At 43.2% G+C, this 22789-nt stretch overlaps 1 long non-coding RNA gene across 2 annotated transcripts; it reads right to left on the bottom strand.

Annotated features, from left to right (window-relative positions):
* Nucleotides 1–8397: 8397 nt before the first annotated feature.
* Nucleotides 8398–20925, bottom strand: LOC144617045 (uncharacterized). 2 transcript variants are annotated; one of them, XR_013557038.1, is made up of 3 exons: nucleotides 20863–20925; nucleotides 12276–12427; nucleotides 8398–8850 (listed from the first exon to the last, which is right to left on the bottom strand). It is a non-coding gene; the product is annotated as an uncharacterized LOC144617045 (long non-coding RNA). The 2 variants fall into 2 exon arrangements; XR_013557039.1 differs by lacking the exon at nucleotides 20863–20925 and adding an exon at nucleotides 13547–14305.
* Between the last annotated feature and the right edge of the window lie 1864 nt (nucleotides 20926–22789).

Below are 22789 nucleotides of genomic sequence, written 5' to 3'. Positions count from 1 at the left end.
AGTCCCCCCACCCCCCACGCCTCTATCACATCAGAGCTCACGTCCTCCTGCACATTGTGATGTGTTTCACTGGCCTCTTTTGTTTACTTGTCTATTCTGGGCTTGGCTCTGAGCTCCCAGAAGGCGGGGAGTGTGCCTTCCTCTTTTTCCAGTGCCTACCACAGTGCCGGGCATACAGATGGCATGGCCCACATAGATGCTGACTGAACAGATGCATGGCTCTACAAAGTCTCATGCTGCTATCTCAAATAGAGATATGACTTGGGGCGGCTTCAGAAAGCCAGCTGCAGTACTCTCAGTATTAATACTACAGAAAATGCATAAGAACCTTCTTCACACAGGATACCTAAATAATGCTGTACATGGGTTGCATGCTCCATGAAGTTTCAGGATGTCTGACACCTCCCCCTGGGTGCCCCCTAGAGAGGGCAAACGTGTTGTACAAGCCCTTCCTCTTTCTGTGGCATAGATGAGGGGATTAAACATCTCTCCTGTCACAGGGAGCAGTGTCTTTTTGGTCTCGCTGGGGTCTGGCTTTGATTATTTTTTAATCACTCACGTGGCATCCATCCCCCTTCCATGGCTGATGTCTTCTCGGCCTGTAGGAACTAGAGCTTACATGTCATACCCTCAGAGGTGTTTTCTGTCTCTCAGAGCAGCTTGTCCATTCCTTTGTAGCACCCAACACAATCTTTACTCACATACTTATTTCTTTACCGCCTCTCTGAGACCTGGGTGTTTACTCCTCAAGCGTAGAGACGGTCCTATTCTCTTCACTAGCAGAACACTGTGTGGTACTTCGTCAGCATCTGGTGAGCATTTGGCAGGATGAGTTTGGGATGAATTACCCTCCTGCTCCTAATGGGTGGCCCCAATTTTGAAAGAAGTCACAGAATATAATTCTCAGAAGACAAACTGGAAGGTAGGAATTACGATTACAAGTTTGCTGAAAAAGAAATAGCTCAAAGACAGATTGACTTGATCAAGATAAGTTAATGAGAGGAATAAAGGCTTGGACCCTGGTTTTCTGGTAACAAGTCAGTTTTTACATATACAATTATCTTTAGAGAAGATTTCAGGAGTCCTGAAATATGGATGGCTGTTCCAAAGTTTACCCACGTGGAAATTCGATTGTCCATCTGGTCAGTGCGCGCTACAGAAGAGAAGGAAAATCAACAGGGAGGTAATGAATTCGTGGTAGAAATGACCCAAGTGGCGTATTCAACATGCCTTTTATGTTTTCCTTCAAGTCTCTATTGTAACCTAATTGATTATAAAACAGCAAGATCTAAATTTGTAATTCACACCAAAAAATAAACTCCTTTGTATGCCATCTCATCTTCAGGAAGATTTCATGAACCGAATTGATAATTGTCAACATTAAGTTCTTTTCAGTCCAACAAGAGTGAAGGAAACTCAAATGTAAAATTCAGTGCCAGGGCGCCTGGGTGGCTCAGTCGGTTAAGCAACCGACTTCGGCTCAGGTCATGATCTCACAGTTCGTGGGTTCAAGCTCTGTGTCGGGCTCTCTGCTGACAGCTCAGAGCCTGAAGCCTGCTTCAGATTCTGTGTCTTCCTCTCTTTCTGCCCCTCCCCTGTTCATGCTCTCTCTCTCTCTCTCTCTCAAAAATAAATAAACATTAACAAAATAACAATAAAAAAGATTCAGTGCAGTCAAGATTTTATTTTTTGGTTGGGAATCAATCAAAATGAGGCTCTGAGATCATTATTCTAGTTTTCAGAGCGGTCTTTCAAAATAAACACTAGAAAATATTTCATTTTCAAAACATAACGCTTTGTACATATTAGCGTAAAGAACCATGAGTCAGAAACTGTAGTTACAATATCTACACATTGACGCAAAAACTACTATAAAAACACATGATGATAATACAAGCTTCTTTGAATTTTGATGAGCAAATGGCATTGATTCACATCTCTGTGAATTAAAAGCTTGGGAAATGTCTACGGACCTTCGCCTTTGATGTTGCGTTGTCTGCTATCTATAGAAATAACTTCTTGTCTATTCTCATAATAAATTCAGATGTTTAATACACCTTCCTGAAATGATTTTGGCCACAACCCACAGGGAAAGAGAGCTATTGCTTCTGCCTGTGGTAGGAACTGGGGAGGCCCCTCACTGGGAGAGGCATTTGGGCTGGGTCTTGGAGAATGAAGAGGACCTTGCTGGGTGAGCGAGATTAATGTTTCCCTGGTGATGGATAGCGTGAACAAAGACTCAGAGATGATCTAGGTCTGCAGAGGATGCTGAGAGTTTGCGGAAGTCCTGTGAGCATAGAGGACAAGGAGCGAAGACGGGAAAGCAAAGATGGGGAAATAAGACCGGGAAGGTAAGTTGAAGCCATGTCAAGAAGAGCCTCATGACATATTGAATCTTACAGGATTCATCACAAGAGCAGTTGGGAAGTATTGACATTATATGAAATAGTGCTTAAGGAATTAAAGACCAAGGTCAACACCTAAAGATATGAACCGATGTGAACCTCACAAAGAAGCTAACAACTAAGCATCCAGCTCTGTATTCCTAGCATTCTGTAGAGGAAATAAAGAACAGAAGCTGACTGTCTTGCATTAGTAATGTGAAACAGCGATGTCTTCATCTATAATCTACATCTGTAAGGTAAACCACTATACTGTAACCTAGGAGTACACTGAGAGATGGTTAGGAGCTCAGGGTCGGGGGTTGGGGCATGGATTCCTTTTCGCCACTCAAGCTTTTAATTTTTTTAAAAATGTTTTATTTATTGTTGAGACAGAGAGAGACAGAGCGTGAGCAGGGGAGGGGCAGAGAGAGAGAGAGAGCGAGACACAGAATCCAAAGCAGTCTCCAGGCTCTGAGCTGTCAGCACAGAGCCTGACATAGGGCTCGAACTCACGAACCGTGAGATCATGACCTGAGCCGAGGTAGGACACTTAACTGACTGAGCCACCCAGGTGCCCCTAGCCACTCAAGCTTTAAAATCTATGGTCTGACAGGACACTTACCTGGGGTTTGATTTCTTTAACTGTAAATGAGGGATTGATTATATCAATGATTTATGGTAGAGGTTGACACATTTTTTTCTATAAAGGGCTAGAGCATACACGTTTGGAATTTGAGAGTTATATAAACTCTATCACAACTACCCAACTTTGCCATTGTACTTTAAAAGGAGCTATAGACAGTATATAATTAAGTGCATGTGGCTGTATTCCAGTAAACTTTACTAATGGACATTGAAATCTGCATTGTGTTTAATTTTACTATGTCACAAGGTATTATTCTTTTTGTGATTTTTTTCAACCATTAAAATAGTGTGAAACCCATCCTTAGTTTGTAGACCATAAAAACTAGGCAGTGGGCTGGGTTTTGGCCCATGGGCCATTGTTGGTCAATCCCTATTTCCTTATGCCTAATTTATTCATGACAAATGTAATACTTTTCAACAATAGTATATTTTCCTTTTTTTCATTTAATAAATTATTTTTAAATGTAGCCTATCTGATTTGACAAAACTTGTGCCAGTTATAAGGGTACTTGCTTTATGGTTATAGAGGCTTATCAGAGAACCCTCTACAGGACCCAAATAAAATAACTTTCCTGATACTCCCACTATGGTCACAGAATAGGTAAAAGAGAACCTACTTCACCAATCCTTATATTGTCACTTAGAGGGATAAGAGAGTATTTTTAAAAATACAGCATTACTATTTTTAAGCATTGTTTTAAAAAATGAGAAAGGGTTAAACAGGTATGTATACATTGATGTTCAGAGTAGCATTATTCATAATAGCCAAAAGGTGGAAATTACCCAAATGCCCATCAATGGATGAACAGATAAACAAAATGTGATACACACTTTCAGTGGAATATTATTCAGCCTTAAACAGGAATGAAATTCCAACAATGCTACCACATGGATGAACCTTGAAGACATAACGCAAAGTGAAATAAGCCAGATACAAAAGGACTAATGTCGCATACTTCCTTTTGTATGAACTACCTAGAGTAGTCACGTTCACAGAGACAGAAAATCAAATAGTGGTTGTTGGGGCGCCTGGGTGGCTCAGTCTGTTAGGCATCCGACTTTGGCTCAAGTCATGATCTCACGTTTCTAGAGTTTGAGTCCCGCATCGGGCTCTGTGCTGACAGCTCAGAGGCTGGAGCTTGCTTCGGATTCTGTGTCACCCTCTCTCTGCCCCTCCTCTGCTTGTTCTTTCCCCCCCTCTCTCTCTCTGAAGAATAAATAAACATTAAAAAAAAAAGCTCACAAAAACAAAGAATAGTGGTTGCCAGAGGCCGGACAAAGGGGAAAACGGGAGTTGGTGTTTAATGTGTACGGTGTTTCAGTTTAGGAAGATGAAAAAAGTTCTGGAGATGAATGGTTGTGATGGCTGTGCAACAATACAAATGTGCATAATGCTGCTGACCTGCACACTTAAGAATGGTTAGGTAAATTTTATGTCATGTATATTTTACCACGATGATTTAAAAGGATGAGAGAATGAGAAAATGGCGAATCTAGTACCCCACAAGCCAAAAGGAAAAATCGAGCATAAGCTGCAGGACTAACCCCTAGCAGAGTAGTACAGGGCTCTTTTGAACACAAAGTGACCAAGACAACTTTAATGTCTGGGTTTTTTTTTTTTTTTAGCGTTCTATTTATTACCAACGTCTGTGTTTTGAGTACTCTATTTCAGAGCACATTGCTTCAGAGTATCCTTTCAAATGACATTTTACAAAGGAGGAGACAGAGATTCAGAGCGTTTCATTGTCGAGGAACCAATAGGCAGGAGTGAGAAGCAAACCCGTGGCTGTGCTTCCAAAACCTCTGAGCTAAGCCACCGTAGACCACTGCCTCCTTGAATTCTGAATCCACTCGTGTTAGGCTGTTGAAATCCTCTGCCACTGAATACAGGATTTTTGCAATTCCGTAGCCATTGCTACCTCCGAAAGAGAGAGGACCCAGTTGCATTCCTTAGAGTCTGGGTCCGTGACATAGGACCTGTGGGCTGTTGGTTATGGAAAGGCCAGAAGGTCATTGCCATGTGCCGGCTGACGGTGCTGTGGGCCAGGTTGATTTGTGCCTCCACTCTGGGTAGAGTGACTAATATAGCCTTTTAGCCCACAGATTCCCACCTCAAACGTTTACACGACACCACTAAATAATAAATACATGCATGCCTTATCTCTCCTACTTGACTGTAAGATAAAGGCAGGAGCTGAGCCTGTTTAATATTTATATCCTCCATAAGATCGCCCTGTGCAGTGCTTTGCATCAAGTAGGGACTCAGCAAATATTTGTTGAATGAATGCATAAATGAATGTTAAATAATCTGCCTCCAGATTTTCCTTTTGTTTCAAATTTTCTCCTCCATCTGACACATGCAAGTTTCTTCCGTGTCCCTTTCATGGATATTACAGATGCCCTCAACTATTTTTCATGTTTTTCTGGCCTGCTTTTTCTCATCACTGCTGAAACAGACTGGGGGCCAAAAATAGAACCTCCTTGACAACTTTGCAGAGGACTTACGTCCCCGATTCCTGAGGTGGCAATACTGATTCTGTTAGAGCAGAATGGGAGTTTTATGACTGCCACATTCTTGGTTTTGCCTGACTTTAGAAGGGATACAAGTTTTCCTGGAATGGTGGTTAATACAAACTGTAATCACCCTCGGAAGCTGGGGTTCAGGACAAATAGAGGAATGTCACAACTTGTCTTAAGGATGCTTAAAGATGCTCAAAAAGGAAACAGAATTCTCTCTCTCTCTCCTTCTTTCCTCCCTCCTTCCCTCCTTCCCCTCCCACACATTCTTGTTCTCTGTCTTCGTTTCTTTCTCTATTTCTTGCAATCTCTGGTTTATGGCAGGGTCAGTGACTCATATTTGTTTTCAAGCCAGTGCATATTATGAAGACACAAGACAGGAATGTGTGTAAACACATACTCTGCCACAATGCCAATTCCTCCGGATTAAACTGGGGAAAACCCACAGCGACAGACACTGCCTCAATCTAGAATTGCCTCTGATCCATGTACACTGGCACAGAGGTTCCCAGTATTGCTCTAAGGGGAATTAGGTAGGAGACCTGGCTTCTTCTCTGAGGGCTTCTTCTCTTCTGCTCTGTCTAGAGCAGCTGAAATACCCACCACTGAAGATGCTCTGAAGGTCAAAAATCCTCCCCACCCCTCCAAGAATCTTCTACAGTGGTCTCTTTGGGTCTTGGTGTCTTTTGCTCTATTTTAGGTTTCTCTTGCTAATCTGCATGTGACTTTGGGAAAGAAAAATCTAATATGTTAGCATCTAATTATGTAAATACTTTCTTTAAGTTAGAAACAATATTTAAAACTGTGGCAGGAAAGGTGTACCACCTCTGTTCTCCTTGGGAGAACTAGGTTTCTCTTCAAGTTAAGGAAATAGAGGAACTATTGTGTGTATAAATATGTATACACATAATTTCTATATCTATACCTATATCTAAACATCTGTATCTATCTCTAGCAATATCTATCCATATTGAAATGCAACAGAATTTTGGAAGCACTCTTAGCATTATGAGCTATAAGAAGATTGGTTAGCAGAATGTAATCTTTGTAGTTCACTTAGTGTCTAACTATATCTTATATTTCTAACCTTAGGCTCAGCCACAATGATGGTCTTCCCTCCTTTTTCCCCTCCATCCTTGGGTTCTGGAGTCTTTAACAGTCTGTGAGGAGGGAGGCTACTGGTAATGCACAGAGGAGGGGGACCTTGGGGACTGGAAGGGAGGGAAGCAGGAATTAACAAGGTCGAGGGAGCACACGTGTGGGAGAGGCTATGGGCAAGTGGGGAAGAGAAAGGTCTTACTCCTGTGAACTCGGGGGTGCCTTAAATAGACTAGGGACATTATCCTCTGGTTCTGCATGAAAAACTTCTTTTCGCGTCAAAGGCAGAGAAGTGACTATACCTTTTAGGGGTTCCCAGTCTGCATTTGCCACCTTTTTGGTGCTCTGCCCATCCTCCCCATCACCAGCTGTCAGCTGGATTCCACCATAAGGAAGACAGTCCTGAAGACAGTCCTAAATGGACCCATTTAACCAGTGGGCAGTGAGCATGTCACCCCTCCTGCTATGGTAAAGGGGCACAGGTCTAAGTGAAATGAGTAAGTAGTCTTATGTATTATTCATTTCTCCCTCTTTACCCAGCATGGTCTTAGATCTCTGGAACACTTTCTGGCCTTACAAAATGCCCTAAAGTAGGGGTGCCTGGGTGGCTCAGTCGGTCGAGCATCCGACTTCGGCTCAGGTCATGATCTCATGGTTTGTGAGTTCGAGCCCTGCTTCGGGCTCTGTGCTGACAGCTCAGAGACTGGAGCCTGCTTCGGATTCTGTGTGTCCTTCGCTGTCTGCCCATCCCCCGCTTGTGTTCTGTCTCTGTCCCTCAAAAATATATCAATAAATAACTGTAAAAAAATTTTTTTTTAAAACAAAATGCCCTAAAGTACATTTGAAGACCTTGAGGTAGTTATACTTGGCTTTCAAACTATGTCATGCCTTTGTTCAAAGCTTCATCACCTCTCCCGAGCCATTGCGATAAACCCCTTCATGGTCTCCACGTCTTCCAATCTACTTTGTAACTGATGGTGAAGTTGTCTTTCTAAATCACAAATCTACAATTGCCATTTTCCTGCTTTTCATTGTCATCTGTTTTTTAAGCTTTAATTTCCCTTTTCTTCCCCAAATGAAGTATAATATGGCATCCCAATATATAAAACACTGAAGCAGCTCTGCTCTGTAGGAGTAGGGTTGGGTGTGGGCAGAGTCCCTGCTCATTCAGTCTATGTCCCCACATCTTTGGCCCCCTTGTCCTTGACCAACCCTCGTCCTCCTCCTCTCAGTGGCACGCACAGGATCCCTTGGACCTGTTTTAATCATGAGCATCCAAAGCACATGGCACAGTTTCTCCAGCTCCCCTTCTGTGACGTTTCAACTCTGGGCCCCTCCCTGTGCTCTCCCCCTTTGCACCATCTACCTCCCTCCCTGGAATGTTCTCCTCCTCCTTGCTGCCTGGTGATCTCCTCTCAGCCTTGGAGAAGGGGCTCAGGTGTTACCCCCTCTTAGAACCGTCCCCAACATCCCTGGGGAGAGTCGATCACCCTATGTGCCCATGGCTATCCCTGACCATTCCCATGATGCCATTTACTACATCGTTTTGCAGTTCTCTCTCTGTAGCCGTATTATTCCTCACTCGGTGATCAGAGAGGCCATGTCTTACTGTGTGTTCTTCCACGTCTGTTCCTGTCTCCTAGCGTCGTGCTTGTCCACAGCAAGTTGAAATGATCATCGCTGGCTAAATGGGGAAAAATAGTGCACTGAGCCCGAGTCAGAATCAAAGAGTATCTTGAGTCATTAATAGCTTAGCAAACTCGGTGAAAATAAGTGCATGTTGTCTTTATTTGTGAAGTAAATGAACATTGTGGTTTTCTCCTTTCAAGTATGTCATCCAGACAAAATGGACTTCTTAGGGCACATTTTCAGTCACAATGTCCAGAGTCAAATGAAACTGAAGAAAATGGTGCCCCAGCATTCCCAGGATGTGATCCTACTTCTTCAAGGCTTAACTCACACATTACCTTCTCCCTGGGGCCTCTGTTGGCTTATCATTCCTATGTTTGTCTCTTTCTATTTAACTCTTCTAATGATGGTTGTTTGTACATAATTCTTTCCTAAATTCCCTACCCTGGACTCAGTCAGTATTTTGAATTGAAATATGTTGATCCATGGAAGCAAAAGCTGGGTCTCATGGCTCTTTGTACTGTCTCTTCTGTTAATCAACAAAGTACTTGAATCTCCAAGGACTCTTTCTCAAAGCCTTGTCAAAAAAAAAAAAAAAAAAAAAAAAAAAAAAAAAAAAAAAAAAAAAGGAAAGAAAAGAAAAAAGAAAAAAAAAGTCAGAAAGTAATTATTCAGGGGAAAGAAGGTTTACTGAAACATATGCCTTTTGTTATTTTGAGCACGTGGGTCTTCTTTAGAAGTCATAGAAAGGTAAAGATTACTATCAAGAAGGAAAGAAAGAAAGAAAGAAAGAAAGAAAGAAAGAAAGAAAGAAAAAGAAAGAAAGTTACTTAGCAGTGTCCACATTTCAAGGATGTAACAGAATTTAAGGGCAAAATGTATATTTGCTAGGAAAGTGCAACCAGGGACATCACTAGGTATGCAAAAGAAAGTACACAAGCTAGATGGTTTGTGACAGGAATGTTCACTTTTTATTGGTAGGCAGGGGTTCCTGGGAGCTAGGAGAGGAGAGTTGGAAAATGGGAATCTTGCTAGGGAGAGGGGACCCGGAAATATGGTGGCGGGCCAGCGTGCAAGGCAGGAAAGTGCTGATAGGAAACTTCCCCCTGGGGGATGGATGAGGAACTATAAGAACACTATTCCCTTGTATTCAATTTTGAGTTGTTTATTATCCCATGAGGTGCTGGTCCCTCTTCCTTATACCCAAGCATTCAAAAAAGTCTGTTGTGAACAATGGCTTTTTGTTGGCGGTGTGTTTTGGAAGAAATGAGGAGAAAGGTGGCTGCACATAGCATGGAAAGAGGAGAGGACTCACAGGACAAGGGAAAGTAAGCAAGGATCAAGAAGTCAGAAGAGGCAGGAAGTCTGGGCAGGAGCTAACTAGGGTAGCAATAGACTCCAGGAGAATACCACAGAGTCATGAGGAGTATGTTCTACATCTCCTGGGGCCTGAATTAGTGACTCAAACCATTTCCTCTGGATGTTAAAGGAAAAGATGATTTTTCCCTTGGGCTACAAAAGAAATGCTTAACATAAGGGTGTGTGTGCTCTCTTGGAAGGATGCTTCTCCCCACTAGCAAGGCTATTCCACGGCCTCTGTAGGACCTGGGTGTCCCTATTATAGAGCCCTCAAGTCCCATCTGTCACATTACAAATGGTACAATATTCTCTTGTAAGAATCTGAAACCATCTTTGTGATTTTGCTTTTGATAATATATATTCTTGATGTAATTATTTGTTTTTATTCAGAGTTTAGTGTTTTAATTTGGACCCAATGAATTTTTAAGATCAGATCTTAGACATTTTCATGGACCTCTGCAAAGCTTCTGAACCCTCAGCCTCTGTGCTCAACATAACTGATGGATAAAATGTTCATACGCGACAGTAAGCTCTTTCTTGCAGAGGTAAAGCCAATTTCCAAAGAGGTATTATCAGCTTCTCTTGATAAATACAAACATTTAACTCACACCCACAAATGCTTAATTTAGACCCTGGTTTTTCAAGCAGAATTTCAGTGGGTTAATGAAAATAGCATAGAAATAATTTTTAGTGTAGGTCTTTATCTATAAGCCTTTTGGTTATCAGTTAGGGTCGTGTTTCTAATTAAAAAACAAAACAAGACAATGCACAGAGTAATTAGTAAATTAAAACCTTCAAAGTAAATCTCAAGCCTGATAAGAACTCTAATTTTTAAAAGTGTTTTTATGTCAAGAGACAATTTAAAGTACAGGTTTTATAGATATTTTCCTTTTACATAGAATTCTCTTAGCTAATCAGATGTTGAGCGGCTTTTCCTTTAATTTTATCTGGCCGAGCTTCCCTCCATCTGTTTTCCCATAATGCTCTCATTCTCTCCTCCAGATGTTTGGCACAGCATCTCAACTCGATGCCTATTTCTTCTTGTTCTCCTTCACCTCACATGAACCTTCCAAGTCATAATTCTTTGGAAATAGACACAAGGAGCTTTATTTCAAATTACCATCTTTTACTTAAGGAGTCTCATCTCTAAGGTCAGTACAAGTCAAAAAAAAATTCTTTCTCGTTGTAGAATTTCTTGGCTGTGTCTATTCTAGAAAGAGAGAAGGAAAGAAAGAAAGAAAGAAAGAAAGAAACGAAGAAAGAAAGAAAAACCAGAAGCACAAGACTGTTAAGCAATATCCTCATGTCCACATAAGCCAGGCTCAGGAACAGGAATTAAACATCAAGAATTTAACTTTTGATTCTTTTTTAACATTTGATTTACTGAGAACTAAAGCTGTTCTATCAGTCACTTTACAGCTTCCACTTTGATCAATGCCTCTATTCAATAGGGGGTCAAATACCTGAAGGGAAATAAAAGAACTCTCTGGAACATATGGCAGGAAAGGATCATTTGTGTGTGCTTGCAGAGAAGACAAATGACTCACATTCCGCTCTCTCACTGTGTCAGTGTTCTGTGCTGCTCAGCCGATCCTAGACAACCGCGTGCTCTAGTTAATCTACTGTGTTTCAAAGCAAGCGAAATGGAAATAAAGGTGGAAATATCTGGAAAGTAAATCATGATTTTAAAAAAGATCTAGTGGCATGAAAAATTTTCTCTGACAAAGTGTACAGCCTGTTAGGAAAATTCCTTTCTGAGACCACCTGCTGATTTTCTATTTTATAACTAGAGAGAATACTGCCTTATGTCCAAAACTTAGATAGAACTAAAGCATTTGATGGGAAAGAAAAAAAAAATACCATAAACCTCATTAAGAACTTAGGTAGTTTTCGTGGTGCAAACGAATCTACGAAATAGAAAAGTTCTTCCTGTCACTTGAAATAGAGTTTCGCCTTCCTCGTGTCTCATGTTTGCCCTTTATTCTTCCGCCCTTACTGCCAACATCTGGGTAAAGTCCGTATAGGCTTGTGCTGCGCCTGGGCGATGGCCTTGAGTACACGTCTCCCCGCTTTCAGGCTCTCAGGATCCCGTCCATCTATCTACTAGAACTCCTGCCGAGGAGAACTCTGCATTTGTTTAGAAGAAATAGCTCACAGGGAGGGGGGTGGGGAGGGGTTGCTGAAGACAAGCACCAAGGACCCACTCAAGGGTGTGGGTGGAACTTCCCCGAAACAGATGAATACGAGCAGCATCTTGCCTGTGTCACAAGGAAAAGGAGTAGAAAGTCAAAAAGCAGGGACTGGGAAATAGAAGGAATGGGCCCGGGGTCATAGATACCTCTCTTCTTGATGTGTCTTGTTTCATGACCCCCATTCACTTTTAGAACGCCGCCAAGCTTATGAAATATTTGGAAGTGGTGGCCTTGGGGAGAACCTGTGGAGCTGGGCATCATGTCTACACAAATGTGCAGGTCACAGGAGCACGGAGCCATCGGGAAGTGAGAGGAAATGAGTGTGAGAAAGCATGGGAAGCGTAGGAGGGCTTTGAACCGTCACAAGGGTGGCATCAGACTCCTGTCATCGCTCTCCTGACACAGGCAAACTGGCTGAGATTTAGGTCAGGCTGCGAATGATTCACATTACCTGTGGAGTTGACTTTGAACTCGTCGGTCTGACTTTCCAGCCCTGTGTGATCTTGCTTTCTTTGACTACATTCCAGCCTCTTTTCCTCTTTCGGGGTGGTCGAACTGAGCTGATCATTTTTCCATGAGTGTGAATATTATTGCTTGAGTGATCTGGGGAAAATGAGTTAGGATTTCAGAATTTGAGTCTATTTATCTGGAAATTATCTGCGAATAAACTCGTGGGGTTGTTGCAAGCATTAAAGGTGATAACGTGTGTGGAAAAGAATCTGTAACCCGCTTCTCATACCATTAGACACCCAGTGAGTCTTGTCTCCCACCCACTCTGTCCCCACTGTCCCTTAGGAATTTTTGTTCCTATTGCTCCTTTTATGTGACTTTCTCTCCCTGCCACGTTCAAAACGCTATCCTGCTTTATCACATATGGCCTAGCATTGTAGTGATTAACGTCTCCCTCATTTCCTCATATGGATTGTAAACATACCAAGAACAGTCATCTTTATATCCCTTATCGCATCTAAAGAGTTTGCAAACAGGATACGCTCCATAAATATCTACTGAATACATTCTGTATTATTATTTACCAAAATGGTCCACATGATTTTCAATCACAAAATTTAAATTTATTCTGTTAAGAGCTCAAAAATAAGGCGGCAGAAGTTCCCTACTAAATATTTCTCACTCAGTTTTCAAGGACCACATTTTAAATACCGAGCCACATTCCCTCAAAGACGTCTATCACTGCCTAGGTCATAACCAGTACAATGTTTTGACAGAAATCAAGTCCATAGTATGAAACTGAATAGACCTTATTTCAAGCTTCACACTAATGAAGGAAGGAACATAAAATCATTTGGAAAAGAGCTGCCGCACGTTGGGCATGCGCTAATTTAAAAAAATGGAATGTTTCTTTTCACCATCCCTAAGTTATTGGGATGGCAGGTGTTCCTGTTTTATGTTGTTGCTTATGTTTTCAATTGAGGAGTAAATTTTGCCTGTAGGCAGTTAATCATCTGGGCCTTTTGGAAAACTTAATTGAGAGGTCATTATTTGCCTTGCTTCCTTCTTCCTCCACATCTCCACAGCATATCAGCAACAGCAGTGACGCACTACTCTGCTGATAATTCATATGGTATATTCAGAACCACAGATCATGGCTGTTAGACCTGCCAGATGTCCCTAGTCCCTTGCTGCAATTAAGTTCCAGCATAGCCCAATTTGAAAGAGATGGAGAAACCCCAGTTCTAATTAAGAATATTCATGAGTTTGCACCTCGGAAAGCCAGAAATCACATACTGCGCCAGAGTGGACCAGATCCTTTCCTTTGAGAAGAGGGTTTTAAATAAGTCACCAGGTAGGCACTTATGGGAAGTTCGGAAGTGAAACAGGAGGCATGAGATTGAATGAACTGGCTGAACTCTTGGCCAGACCAGTCTTAATAAGAATTTAAAAGGCTGTATCAGATCTCCTAACACTGGCCGTACATTATCATCTGAGAAGCTTATAAGAGAAAATCACCCGTGCCTGGGCCCACCCGCAAGGCTAGTCTAGATCAAGAAAAAGAAGCAGTATTGTTGTTGGCATTCTCATCTCCAAGCAGAAGTCGCCGCCGGACGGTTGCTATGGTAACCACGAGCTTGTTCTTCTAAGACGTTAAAAATGAGAACGCAAAGCGTGTTCAGCTGGACTGGAAACAGGTGCGATGTATATAGCACGTTTGAAGTGGAGTCAACCAATCGCATGAGGCGATGCAGAGGTTCTCGGCGCACCTGCGATCAGTTATCAGCAGTCCCTAATGGCATCTTCAGAAGCAAGACAAGGAGTGGCCTTCAACGCGATGCTCTCCCGGAGTGGCAGAGATCACACTCTATGAACCGCTTGGTGTTCTGTCCGTTGTGATCCTGGAGTCGGAACCCTTGAAAATACGTGGGATACATGACTGCAGCTTACGAGACCAGAGGTTCGGTATCTGTCATTAACTAACTGTGAGACGGGCAAATCACCGGGCCTTTCTTGGTGACAATTTCCTTACCTAATAAAGGAAAGAGGTAGGTTTCAAGAGGTAGGTTCCGGGGTTAGAAGGGGCTTTACAGGCAATATGTTTCATCCTACAGTGGACATCTGTTGTTTAGGGGCCTCCAAACTCCATTTCCCCTTTATTCTGTAGCCGATTCTTGGCTTTCCTTTGGAAATCAGTCTTCCCTCGCTCTCGGACCTGGTACTGACTCTACCTGTGGCTCCATCTTACCCAGGCCCGACCAGTTTGAAACACTGTATTCCCCATTCACAAGGTGAGTGGTTTAAGGATGTGCCTGAAGTCAATTAAATCCAATGAAACTCAATTCTGGGACTTTTCCTGGGATTACAGTGAAGGAGAAACTCTTTTTTTTTTTTTTTTTTTTTCTGGGCTTTACGTGTTTAGGAAAAAAGCTGAAGACGTGAGGAGCAATTTTGTCATCACAGAGGGAGAACGTGCATGAGGATGAAGCCAGAACAATAAAAATTAGAGCTCATTAGAGCTAATAGATGGAGAGGTACAGTGTCCCGGTGACATAATTCAAAGCTCCTAGATGCAGCTATGCCTGAAGTTGGTGTACCTTTTTCAGTGACCGAAATCAATGAAGTTCCCCCTTTGAAAAAATGAAACCAGTTTGAATTGAATTTCTCTTACTTAGGTCCAAAAGAGTTCTGGGTATACAAACCCCTTGTTTTAGAGGCTTAGGGAGCCGACACCGGTGGTGGTGACCTATCCAGAGGTAGGACAGACCTAGAAAAAGTCAGAGGCAGGACTAGCACCAATTTCTGAGCTTCTCAATTCAAAGACTTTAAAAATACGTTGAAACCTGGAATTTTTTAAGGCATGATAAAGACAGCTTTGAAATTTACATTCAACTGACTCTTCTCTCTTTTCTAGTAACATCAGTCTTCTCATAATTCTTGATAGATTTATCTTCTTGGGGCCTTTTGCTGTTTCTGGGTTCACTTAGTTTGTACCCAGTGTACCTACCTACCAAGTCAATGAGAAAGAAATGGAACAACAATTCACCACACAAATCAGTATTTTGATAGCACATAGGTCACATAAACAATAGGTTGTGTGTGTTTCCTCTTTTTCAAGTTTAGTTTTCAATGCATCATGGCACCAAGACCTCACTTTCCTATCAGAGGCAGAAGAGACAGATACCTTAAAAAGGAAGAATGTGAAATTCGAGCTTCATATTTCGTTGAAAATTGAGCTCTACCAACTGTCTTTTTCATTCTGCAGCCAGTGAATTAAGACCAAATAATTAAATATTTTGCTAAATCTGTCAATCCAGCTTCAGGGCTTTGTTCTCCACAAACTGGGCACCCTCAAGACCCACTGCTCAAGACCCACTCCTCAAGACCCACTCTATTATAGCACCTACGTTGAATGTTTCCACGTCTGTCTCCTCCGTTGCAACTCGAACCCCTATATGTCAGGAACCTTGGTTTAAATGGACACGCAATCATTATGCACTCTATGGAGTAAAAGTTGGAACACATGGCTGTTTTGAATTTATTACTTAGAGCGTTGATTCACTGTGCTTCCTTTGACTATTTCCAAGGCCTGGTAGCAAGCTCATTTGTCCGTTATTAGTCTGTGTGAGAAGAGTTCCTCATATATTGAAACTAATTTCAGGTTTTGAAAGTTTCCACATGGACCATTTTTAATCAAGCAGAACCTTGTGGGATTTTAGACCCTGAAGTGTCATATCTAATTGTTATATTTTCATGTTCATGTCTTCAATAATCATCTAGAAGTGATATTATGGGCTGGCACTCAGAGGCTGTGTGAACCGTGAGAATCTACATTCCAAAATCTTCTCAGATCTTACTTGCTATCCTTCCCATTTGTCTCACATCATCTGGGGGATAGAAAGTGTGAACCTTGTTAGTTTTATATACCTTGAAGTATTGAAACCAACCACAGAGAGAGTAGAATAAGGAACATTACGGAATATCATGTTCTTATGTCTATATGTAAATTTGTAAAGTTCCACCCCATTCAGAATAGAGAGGCTGGGGACATTTTTTATTTTTTATTTTATTTTTATTTTTATTTTTTTAACGTTTATTTATTTTTGAGACAGAGAGAGACACAGCATGAACGGGGGAGGGGCAGAGAGAGAGGGAAACACAGAATCGGAAGCAGGGTCCAGGCTCTGAGCCATCAGCCCAGAGCCCGACGCGGGGCTCGAACTCGCGGACCGCGAGATCGTGACCTGAGCTGAAGTCGGACGCTCAACCGACTGAGCCACCCAGGCGCCCCTGGGGACATTTTTAATCTAGGGAAGGAATGATATTAAGTTTATCAGTGTGGGATGCCTGAGGGGCTCCTCGGTTGAGCATCCGACTTCGGCTCAGGTCCTGATCTCACAGTTTGTGGGTTCGAGCCCCACATGGGGCTTTGCGCTGACAGCACAGAACTTCAGATCCTCTGTCTCCCTCTCTGCCCCTCACCCACTTGCGTGTACTCACTCTCAAAAATAAATAAACATTAAAAGATTTTTTTCAGTGCATAACGCCTTGTCTTTTAAATTAGGGAAAATAGGGAAGAAAGCACAGCATCGTTCATTTGGAAAAAGAAGAGAATGCATCCAAATGATTTTTATTGGAAATTTCAATGTTCTTTTTCCACTCAAAGTGAAATATTACGCAAATTTTAAAATATTAATGTAAAGGAAGGGAGAGTCCAGCTCTACGTATGATAGCTCACTAATTCCTCAAAACATCCCTAATAAAGTAAATATTATTGTCCACATTTTATAAATGAAAGGCTGGCTTTAGCGAGGATAAGTAAACCGTCCACAGTCATCCAGACAGTAAGCAGCTGAACTGAATTGGAAGTCAAGTGAGCTCGATTCACAGTTTCTGTCTTGACAGCTCTGTTACATGGCTTTGCAAAACGTGGTTTCAACAACTTGGTAGTTTCTCTATTATGTGTCAGCTGCCACGCTATATGTTTTACACTCATGATCTCCGTTAATGCTCACAATGATTCTGCGACTGGGATATTATTATCTGCACGTCAGCGATCAGGAAACTAGCTTAGCTAACTTGCCCAAGGTCATGGAACTTATATGGTAGAGCCGTGCTGTAGACACCCTTCATTCCTTCAGCTCACACTTATTAAACAAGGCTTCTGTGCTGGGCATCACAGGACCAGAGCTGGGCCGGGGCGAGAAGGAAACGGAATTTCTTTCCTCAGCCACTTTAAATATTAGCAGACTATTTTGAAGTGAAGGTGGTGATTCGTGCAAAAACTAAAGAACAGACGTTATCACGGCATTGGTGTGTCTGAGATTGGACTTCAGATTCTCGAAGGAGTTCACACACTCCAGCGCCTCCCTGGAGCCCTCTGAGAATTACTGAGCTCAGTTTAATCCACTTGCTTTGGAATCTAGGAAGGGCCCCTGCTTTTACCCTGGGGCTTTACAAAAATCACTGGCTTCCGAGGGGAGGGAGTGGAGGGATGGGCAAAATGGGTTGAAGGGGGGTGGGAGGTATAGGCTTCTACTTACGAAATGAGTAATTCACGAGGACGAAAGGTACAGCATAGGGAATAGAGTCAATGGTATTACAATAGTGTTGTATGGTGACAGACGGTAGCTACCCTTGTAGGGAACACAGCATAAAGTATAAACTTGTGGAATCACTATGTCACATACCTGAAATTAATGGAACATTGTGTGTCAACTATACTTCAATTAAAAAAATGCCTGCCCTCCTTCCCAGTCTCCTTCAGCCCCACACCCACTAAGTCTCTCCTACAGGGAAGAGACTTGACCTGCTGGTGCCCAGACACCCATCTACCCCCTCTCTCACTGTTTGTCACCTTTATTCCACTGCCTGACACCTCCAATGAGGACTTTGTCCCATCTGCTTCCACGTCCACATGCCCTCTTCTTCCTTAAGCACCTGCAGTCTACCATCATCCTCACCCCAGACTCTGTTAAGTTCAAAGTCACCAATGACCCCTACTTACTAGGCTGATTGTCTTTTCATAGTCACCTCCACCGACTTCTGATGACGGAATCAAGTCCGGATCCCTTAGATCAGACTCCCTTTGTCCTCTTGCAATCTGGCTCGCACCAAAATTCTGTTTGCCTCCCTTGGGACTCTCTGATGCAAACGGCTCTGCTTCAGCAAAACTGGTCTACCCCATGTTTCCTGAAGGCATTCTGCACATTTTTTGCTAGGCAAACATAGCAATTTTCTTATTAGACAGATGAGGTATGGCTTAGAATACCAGTGAAATAAAGACCGAGCGTGCAGAGAAAAATGAAGCTTCTATTAAGCTCTCTAGAATTTTTCTACTAGGAAATCTAGAAGGAAACTATGTTCATTTCGGCACTTATGGCTGAGCTGCACGTTAGAGTTCAGGTGTGCATGTGTTTCAATTCTGAGTTAGAGGGTGCACTTGTCAGTGCTCAGTACAAGCGTCCCTCACCCACCCGCGCAAAGAGTCTGCAATTTGTCACTTCCCTTTTACAAAAACCTACATTAGTACAGTTAAGGCTGTTTTTGTAAAAGCAAAAATCCTTTTGGCTTTCTTTCAACCACGTGGCCTAACAGGAACTTTCAGGAAGCAGAGGATACTTTTCAGCTTACACCATTTTGGCGGATGAAAGTTTTCACGGGGATGTTCTGCTTTCGGATAGCAGCGGGGAATCCCGGGTTTGAATTCCCTGAATGCCACTAATTAGGTGTAGGACTCTGGGAAAGTTTTCTAAGATACTGAGGCTCAATTAGCTCAGATACAAAATGGAGGGGATTACAGTCCCTGCTTGATAGGGACTCCATTCGTTTGGAGAGTGAAAAGAGAGGATGCAGGTAAAATGCTTAGCGTAGAGAAGGTGTTTAGTAAGTGCTGGCCTTTCTGGTTGCTGCTGCTTGTGTGCGTGCCTCGCCATCACACCAAATGTATTAGGTTCCTAGGGCTGCCGTAACAAATTACCATGAACTTGGTGGCTTCAGACAACAGAAATGTGTTATCTCACAGATCTGGAGACCAGAAGTCTGAAGTCAAATGTTAAGCAGGGCTGCATTCCCACTGGCGGCTCTAGGGGAGACTCTATCCCATGCCTCTTCCAGCTTCTGATGCCTGCTGGATTTTCTGGGTGTTCATTGGCTTGCGGCCACATCACTTGAATCTCTGCCCCTGTCTTCAGAGTGTTTTCTCTTCTGTCTGGGTGAGTCCGCTCTCTGTCTCTTTCTTATAAGGACACTTTTGATGGCATTCAGGGTCCAGCCAGAGGATCCAGGATAATCTGCTCGTTACTAGATCCTTACTTTAACCACATCTGCAAAGGTCCTGTTTCAAACTAAGGTGATATTCACACGTTCTAAGGGGCAGGATTCGAACATATCTTTGGGAGCCATCATCAGCCTTTCGCACCAAATTAGAGGCTTTTTGGAAGAAGCGACACATTTTCCTCCTCTTTGTACCTCCTACAACATCTAGAACTGTGAATAGAGGATGATGGGTTCATGGGTGTCCACAAGGTATTAGCAAGTAAACCAATGTGTAGATTTTTCAATTACCAAAGAAGGGCATGCTTGGGCCAATGATGAGTGTGTGCCTAAGGTCTGATTTAAAAAAAAAAAAAAAAATCAAAACCCAGAAGCCTAATGCTAAATATTTTATAACTAGTCAGTGGTTTGGTACGAGTATTAATTAAATTATTAGGCAACGTTAACGTCCCAATGAACAAATTGTTAGTGCGTACTAAGCTATGACCTATGCGGTCCAGCCCTATCCCGAGTGGTTTCACAGTCGAAGAAGCATAGCCCACAAAAGGATTCCAGTGTCCACCCATGCTTCTCTCAGACATGCAAAGGTGCATGCACAGGTGTATAACAGCTCCTTTAAAACCCCCTACTCTCTCCCCGTGTCTAGTCTACTCTGAAACTTTGTGAAACAGTCGAGTGTCTCATTCTCTTGATCCCAAAGAACACTACCCCTCATGGCATCCCGCTGGGTTGCCCCTTTCCACGGTAAACATACCCCCATCCTCTGCTTACCTTACGTCTCTCGCCCAGGGAGGCTGGGGGGCATGGACACTCTATAAGGGCGTAGGTGGAGGGGGGCACCTTGGAGGGTTTAGGATTGATGGCCACTGTCTGGCTGAGCCAGCTGGCTTTTGCTCCATGCCTCCTTACAGTGTTCACTAATCACAGAAATGTATTAGCTCTCCCCTGGTGATATATACAATATCTAGAAATCAGATGTTTGGCAGATAGCCCACTCGGGTCCAGTCAAAATAAGATGAATAATTCCTCAACTAGTGTGAGATTAAAAAAGACAGAGTCTGTTTGTGTGTGCAAACCCATTTGCTTTCTTAGAACCTTAGAAATCACAAAACATGCACCACAGTAGGCCCTGCACTTTTTATTGCCAAGTGGAAGATTCAAAATAAAGGCCGACCACTGAATGGATTGCTCAGTCGAAGGAGAGCCATGGCACATTAAATTCAATAAACCACTCAAGCTTCTGATCGAATATATTATGGGAACACTATAGGCTACGGTGGAAAAGATTAGTCCAGGAAGAAACAATATACTACCGCATTGGCTTTCTTGCAGGCAGTCTCAGCTTCAGGCACAAGACGATGCTACCTGATAGTTGCCATGGTAACCGCGCAAGTGTTCGGTTGGAGCGTTTTCAGATGGAAAAATAGAACATCATACATGAGTCTGCTGTTTAAAGAGAAAAAGGAAGGGCAGCGGCTTGAAAAACGGGAGTCTGCCAGGATACATTCTGCAATGTCAGGCTCCTGAGTCTCCTGGTTTTTGTGAAGCTAGTTAGGGTTGCCATGCACACCTGCTAGCGGGGGTCCAAGACTGGTGGTGTCCTGGGTCGCTGCAGTAGGGACAAGGCAGGGTAAGAGCTGTATCTGTAATGCCGTGGAGGCCGGAGGGGACTCCGTCTGGTGGAGACGTGGGCTTGCCATCTTCCCCAAACTAGCTCTCTAACGTCTTGCTGAATCCGCCAGGTCCTATATTCACGGTGGATTCTATATCCACTTCACTTAAGGCACTCTGCCCGGGCTCTGCCTTTACGCCCTACACACCAGTTCTTTGCAATTGAAAGATCGAGAAATGCATTCAGTGTTCGTTCAAATGGCCCTTTCGGTCTATCTGAACGCCGCCCTGCAAAATGAGGTTCATGCCTCACCTCTGTCTGCAGCTGCTTCCCGCCCGCAAGCAGTACTCCCTCCCTCGTGCCCTTGCACTTTACCACCTGCGCCCCTCATTTGCAGTGTGGCCGTTTTGTTTCCTAGGAGCTGACTGCTTCCCGAGCAGAACTCCCGGATGGGCCAGCTAACCTTTTGTTGGACCTACATAATGTTTGAAAAGTAAACCAACGGTGTGATTTCACATCCCGTCCCAGATAGATGCTGCCAGCTCCAAGCCCATGTTTTTGCTCTGGCAGCAGTTGACTAGAGCTGAGAAGTGACTGCCCTCTTTAAGATCACGCTCCCTCGTGGCACCTGGGTGGCTCACGCAGTTGAGCGCCGACTTCGGCTCAGGTCATGATCTCAAGGCTCGTGAGTTCGAGCCCCATGTGGGGCTCTGTACTGACAGCTCAGAGCCTGGAGCCTGTTTCGGATTCTGTCTCCCTCTCTCACTCTGCCCCTCCCCCGCTCATGTTCTGTACCCGCCCCCCTCCCCCCGCCCCCTTCTCAGGAATAAACATTAAAAAAATTAAAAAGAAAAAACAAGATCATGCTCCCTCACCCTTGGTGGTGGCTGTGTTACCACAATACTGACCTGCCCGGCTCCTGTAACATCTGCAAGGACTGAGGGAACTCCTGTTCCCGAGGACGGGGACAGCACACCCTGTTCCTCCCTCTAAGTTCCTCATGTGTTGTTTTTTTTTTTTTTTTCCCCAGAGCCCAGTGCCTTCACTTGGTAGGTACACAATATTGATTCTAGGGGACCATTCTTATAGTCTCCCACCCATCATCCATCATCCATTCAATCAATCAGTCATTCCATCAATGTTTCCTGGGGCCATTTCCCAACCAGGCACTATGGAGAATGAGAACAGCCAAGAAGACAGTCTCCATCCCTGACCTCATGGTGCTTATGTAATCTAGAGGATTTTTTTTTTTTTACCCAAAGGGCTAAAGCAGCTGCTAAATGGACTTTATGAACAATCTCAGAGAGAGAAGATTGTGCCAGAGACAAGTCCAAAGAGAAGGAGGAAGGGGAGGAGGGAGGGATGTAAATGGCCAAAACATGGATGGAACCGGTTGACCTTCTTAACAGGTTGACCATCTTGACACGCAAAGAAATAACATTCAAACAATAATGGCAACTCTTTATCAATACTCAATTTGGCAACGATGATTTCAAAAGAATCATAATGCCAGTTGTGGAGAATGTATGACGTAATGAGCACACTGGTTTCTCTTCAGGGGACAGCAACCTGGCATAGTCTTAAGAGGGCAACTTGGCAATAAATGTGAAATATCTAGAAATATTTTG

This window comes from Panthera onca, chromosome C1 (genome assembly GCF_046562875.1).
Source record: "Panthera onca isolate mPanOnc1 chromosome C1, mPanOnc1 haplotype 2, whole genome shotgun sequence".
Taxonomy (NCBI): Eukaryota; Metazoa; Chordata; class Mammalia; order Carnivora; family Felidae; genus Panthera; species Panthera onca.
Note: the sequence above shows the minus strand (reverse complement) of the source record. Positions and strands in the feature narration are given on the sequence as shown.